The sequence below is a fragment of the Ursus maritimus genome, unplaced genomic scaffold, assembly GCF_017311325.1.
Source record: "Ursus maritimus isolate PB19 unplaced genomic scaffold, ASM1731132v1 scaffold_28, whole genome shotgun sequence".
Taxonomy (NCBI): Eukaryota; Metazoa; Chordata; class Mammalia; order Carnivora; family Ursidae; genus Ursus; species Ursus maritimus.
This window is the reverse complement of record NW_024425341.1, coordinates 27,794,495-27,800,757: the sequence shown is the minus strand read 5'-3', so window position 1 is coordinate 27,800,757 and position 6,263 is coordinate 27,794,495. Positions and strand designations below refer to the sequence as shown.

General features: G+C 39.9%; 1 pseudogene; it reads left to right on the top strand.

Annotated features, from left to right (window-relative positions):
* Window positions 1-708: 708 nt before the first annotated feature.
* On the top strand, window positions 709-5,514 carry LOC121105657 (annotated as a pseudogene).
* The last annotated feature ends 749 nt before the right edge of the window (window positions 5,515-6,263 follow it).

Here is a 6,263-nt window from a genome sequence, read left to right as displayed (position 1 = left end):
AGCGGAGGAGCCTGATGTGGGGCTCGATCCCATAACGCCGGGATCACGCCCTGAGCCGAAGGCAGACGCTTAACCGCTGTGCCGCCCAGGCGCCCCGTGTCAGTTGTTTTTTGATTACTAAAAAGTTACTCATTAAAAATGATGTTTAATAATGACCAACTAAGCTTCTGCCTGTGGTGGTTTTGTAACCACCAACATGTGTTGGGAGATTTAAAAAAAAAAAAAAAGTGCACTCAGGGGTTCTAAAAAAAACACTGCCGTGTCTCACAATCAAATAAAAGCATACATCATGAAAAATAGACTTCTGCTTTCCCTTATTTTATTCTGAAATACATGACACTTTTTAGTATCTAAATGCCTTTCACATAATTCCGGGATGCCGTTTAACTGTTTTAACAATGTTTATCTTCAATCCTTTATCACCTTTTGCCACCAAGCTACTTGAAATCATTTTAGATGTTGAGAGTTAATCTGGCTATCACACGCCAAAGCCCACAATGTCTCCTATATATTGAAAGTGAGATATCAAGTAAAAATATCAGTCTGAAGTATTGTCAAGCCTAGGAAATTGGTGCCTCAGTGTCTGTACCTTATGTCAACGCAGGCGGGACACACTGAACTTAATATACGGAGGGAGAAAGAATTCTGGGGAAATAATAGCAATTTCCTTAACCTAAGCCGTTACAACACCAAAATACAGTAACGATCATGAACGACACAGCTGTATCTATAGCCTGCTACGTGACAGTAAACTGTCTCTGCGATGCTTTACACTAAGGACTTCAAAGAAATCTACAAAATTAACAATAACTGCCAGTTTACCACGCATGACATTTTTAAATTGGAAGTTGCATAGATTCCTTGTATTTTGTGAAATCATGCAGGTGAAGAGCTTCCTAAATTGTAAATCAAAGTCTATTTTATATTTTTAATATTCTCCTTTGAGAGTTTAAATACAGTTTAAACTCTCTACAGTTTAACCTCTAAACAGTTTAAATACAGTAAATACAGCTTATAGTATATCATGATACCAAGTGACATACTAGAAGGTAATTAATTGAAGTCATGATGTATTCTAACTGGAAAGAACAACAGTCCATTACATTTTTTTTTCCTTTGGAAAAATTGGTTACTTTTACCTCAGAATGTATTTTAAAGTGGCAACTATATTCATAGGAATCTAGCTTATGCTAACTTAAGTTGAAACAAATTCATTTAGTTGGTGTGAATTAGGCTAGGGTAAGTATGTGCCGGTGAAGTGAGTGTCTGTGCAAGGGGTGGAAGAGATTTTCTCTTCCTAAATCATGATCTGGGCTCACTGTCGACAGATCGGAGTCCGCACAGCAGGCTAGCTAAGCCACAAGAGAGACGTCACAAAGCATTAGACCATCACTGTACAGATAGCAAATAGAAACCCAGGAAATTAAATTCTTTCCCCAAAGCCACACCTAGTGGAAACAAACTGCCAGAGCTCCTGAGAGGTAAACCTGGAAAGAGAGAGATCTTTCTGAGGGCCATGGGAGAGGGATGCCTGGCAGATTTTACCTAACGCTTTCTGCTGGGGCAGAGCATGGCAACTTTGAGTATGAAAACCGCATGGGGATTCTGGTCATCACGCAGATTTTAATTCAGTAGGTCTTGGAGGCAGCAAGCTCCCAAATGATGCGGGAGCCCCTGATCTGTGGAACACACTTTGAGGGCCAGGCTCAGGGTAAAAGAAGAGGAAATTTTCTATCCCCTTTCACAAATTTCCTTCAATTCCCCAGCTCCCTTACCTCAGAGCAGCAGGTCAGTCAAGGCACTTCTATAGCCTGAACCCAAAAAACCTTTGAAAAGGAGGAATTAGATTGACTTTAAAGGGATCGCCAAAAGAATAGACGTTTATTTTAAAAAACCAAAGTGTGCTGGGGCGCCTGAGTGACTCAGTCAGTTGTGCAGGCGACTCAATTTCCACTGGGGTCATGATCTCAGGTCCCAGGATCGAGCTCGGCAGGAGTCTGCTTGAGATTCTCTCTTTCTCCCTCTCTCTCTCTCTCTCTGCCCCTCCCCCGCCACTCTCTCTCTCTCTCTGTCTAAAATAAACAAATCTTTTTTTAAAAAGCATGCTTATTGGGACTAAAATAAAGGGATAGCCAACACTTTCAGTTAAATTGTCTGCCTAGCAAAAAATAACCATCAAATCTTTGAGAAGGAAAAGCAAGACTATACCTCAGCTTTAGACTGAAACTCTGTAAATTTCTAAAGTCCATCTGGTAGGAATATCACGAAGAAAGTTTGAGCTTGAATGCTCCTGCCCCTCCTTCCCTAAGTATCTAATATTTGTCTTCTCTACAAAGACAATGATTCTATCCTATCATCTGTCAAGACTAAAAATTTACTCCGGTACGGAAGATGCTAAGATGGTGTATAGTTATAACCAAACAAATCCTTCCCTGTAGCTGTTCCCAAGTGGGAATGAATATCAGAAATATTTAATTCACACATTTTCCATTGGATGACCTTTTCAGACCCTCGCTACTTTAAGTACAAAAGTACTACTGGTTAGGCTACATGCTTTAAAATGTGTCCTGCAAATCAATTGTCAAAGCCTTCTCAAGCTCGTACGTGCAGGCGTTGAGATCCTAGAATCCAAGTGGCTATACAGTCAAGCACTAAGGTAAATAATGTAATTTCGGATGAATGAAATGTGCAGATTTCCCCAGACAAGATACAAATCCGATGTTATCATAACAGTTAAATGGAAATACTTTTACTTAATTATAACAAAAATAACTGTATTCAGTGTAAAAGAAATTGTAGATTTTAACTGTACACATAATTTTACGAAAATCTGTTATTCCATTACCTTAACAAGTCTATATTTTTAACAGGAAGAAAATCACATAAATGTCTCTATACGTTGGCCTTTTCAATTTATATGAACAGTATTCAAAATTCAGAAGAATAGCAGGAAATACTAACAGATTTAGCACTTGGTGTCTATGAAAGCAGATACCTCTGGTAATCACTCCTGTGTGCCTTAATGTTTGAGCAAGCATGAGAAGGTGTTCCGTTTTCGCTTACGTCATTAGGACTCTATTACCCTAGGGCATTTCAGAAATGGGAAATTAAGAATCAGTTTCTTTGCAAGTGGTAATAAAAGGCAAATAGTTGACTCCTGTTGATTAAAGAAACCATAATGAAAATGTTTTCCCCTTCTTTCAAAACATCATGCTTATCTCAAAGAGATACTGCAAGCACCAAGAGCAGTGCCACTTGAAAGATTTTTACTTGAGACATGAATCTGATACATTTACAGCCAACAGCTTTAAAAGTCACACACAATCCCTAAAAATAATACCAATTACATAAACTTTGATGTAACATCAAACTTGATAAGCACAAATTTAAAAGATCTATACAAAAGATATATATACTTATACCAAAAAAAAGTATACAAGTTATAGTTAAATAAACTATCTAGCAGAAAGTCTACACTTTCTGATATCAGATAGGTCCAAAAAATTTTGAAGGAGACTAAAAATCATAGTTCCTGTTTTAAGATATTCTGTTCAGGCATAACTGTTTATAGAGAAAATGTAAAAAAAAATATTGTCTCAATAATCAATTATTACATAACAAACCACCACAAGTAAGTGGCCTAAAGCAACAATCATTTTATTTCCCCAGAATTATGTGGTCAGGAATTCGGGCTGACGCAGATGGCAAAGTTTTTTTCCAGTTTTATTGAAATATAATTGACATACAGCACTGTGCAGGTTTAAGGTGCATAGTATAACAATATGACTATATATCATGAAATAATTACTGCAAGAAAAATTATTCCTTGTAATAAGAACTCTTAGGATTTACACTTTTATTTATTTATTTATTTATTTATTTATTTTTTAAGTTTTTTTATTTATTTATTCGACAGAGGTAGAGACAGCCAGCGAGAGAGGGAACACAAGCAGGGGGAGTGGGAGAGGAAGAAGCAGGCTCATAGCGGAAAAGCCTGATGTGGGGCTCGATCCCATAACACCGGGATCACACCCTGAGCCGAAGGCAGACGCTTAACCGCTGTGCCACCCAGGCGCCCCAGGATTTACACTTTAATTTTCTTACGTACCAAACAGCAGTGTTACCCATAACCATCCTGCTGTCTTTTACATCCCTAAGGCCTATTTGCCTTGTAGCTGGAAGTTTGTACCTTATGACCACCTTCATCCCATTCTGCCTCCCCTGAGCCACCCCATCTAGGAACCACAAATCTGATCTTTTTACATGAGCTTGATTTTGTTTCTTGTGGGTTTTGTGTTTTTGTTTTAAATCCCATTTATAAGTGAGGTCACGAAGTATTTTTTTTCTCTGTCTGACTTACTTAGCATAATGCTTTCAAGGTCCATCCAAGTTGTCGCAAATGGCAGGAGTTCCTTCTTTTTTATGGTTGACTAACATTCCATTGTGTATATACACCACATTTTCTTTATCCATTCATCCATCAGTAGACACTTAGGTTCTATGCCTTGGCTGTTGTAAATAATGCTGCAATGAATATGGGGGTGCAGATATCTCTTTGACACAGTGTTTCCGCTTGCTTCAGATATATGTCCAGAAGTGGGATTGCTGGACCATCTATGATAGTTCTAGTTTAAATTTTTTGAGGAACCTCCATATTGTTTTCCATAGTGGCTGAAACAATTTACATTTCCACCAACAGTGCACAAGGGCTCCCTTTTCTCCACATCCCCACTAATACCATTACCTTTTGTCCTTTTGAGAGTAGCTGTCCTCACAGGTGTGAAGTGATACCTTATTATGGTTTTGATTTGTATTTCCCTGATGATTGGTGATGTCAAACATCGTTTCATGTGCCTGTTGACCACTCATGTAACTTCTTTCAGCTGGAAGTTTTTCTGCTGATCTCAACAAGGGAGCCACTGTGATCTGGCTGCTCACCTGGGTCTAAGATGGCCTACGTACATATGTGGTGGTTGATGGTGTCTGTGAGCTGGGCCTATCACCCCACTACCCTAGGTTTCTTCATATGCTTCTTCTCGGGATGCTAGGAAGTCAGAAACAGAAGTTACGAGTTCTCCTGTAGCCTAAGCTTGAAAGTGACACAAGATGTCTGCTTCATTCTTCTGATCAGACAAAGGCCCAAGGTCAGCACAGATCCAAGGGGCAGGAAAACAGACTTCACTTCTTGGCAGAAGGAAGGACAGCAACATATTGCGTAAGGGACATACGTCCACGAATGAGAGGAAGGATCACATTCATCTTTGCCAGCATCTACCAGTTATATACTCAAGCACACAAATATGTCGTAAGTGTGATACTGGGTCTGGCCACAAAGGTGGCGGAAAAAAGTCCCTGAAACAGCCCAAGGAGTAGGCCATAGAGATGAATGATGAAGATAAGGCATTCAAGCAGAAATAGAAAGAGGAATAGAAGAAACTAGAGGAACTAAAAGCAAAGTCTCAGGGGCAGGACGTCCTGGCCACTGAAGGAATTAAGGAACCTGACGAAAAGTAAGATGTTCCTTGTGCCTGGGACAGTGGTGATCCATAATTCCATTCCTGTGTGAACATCTAGATTCTTGCCCTTAACACCTGTCGCCACCTATAGCTGGAATGCTGTCTTGGATCCTGTTGTACATTTAAGAATAAACTTTTGTAAAAGATATGTAAATTTTAGGGGCATTGGGTGGCTCAGTCGGTTAAGCATCTGCCTTCAGCTCAGGCCATGATCCCAGGGTCCTGGGATGGAGCCTGGGCTTCCAGCTCAGCAGAGAGTCTGCTTTTCCTTCTCCCTCTGCCCCTGTTCCTGCTGTCTTTCTCTCTAGCTCTCTCTCAACGAAATAAATAAAATCTTTTTAAAAAAGATAATTACATTTTTAAAAGGCAAGAACAAAAAGAAGCATGATGTTGTGATTTATAATAAAAAATATATGTCCTCACTGACACAGAACTCCGGAAACCCTTTGAAGTGCTGATGTGGAGATGATAAAGGCGTCTTGTTGTATTAATGACGTGAATAGGGGAAGCGCATTAGGATGGGGGCTGGTTGCCAGCGGAACTAACCTACTGATCAGAGGGTTGGAACTTTCAGCCCCACCCTCAGCTCCTCTAGGAAAGGGAGAGGAACTTGAGGCTGAGTTCAGTCAGCAAGGAATATTTAATCAGTCATGCTTAGTTAAGGAAGCGTCCATAAAAACTCAAAAGGGCAAGGTTCCAAGAGCTTCCAGGTCACTGAACACATGGAGAGTCAGGGAGGGTGGCCCA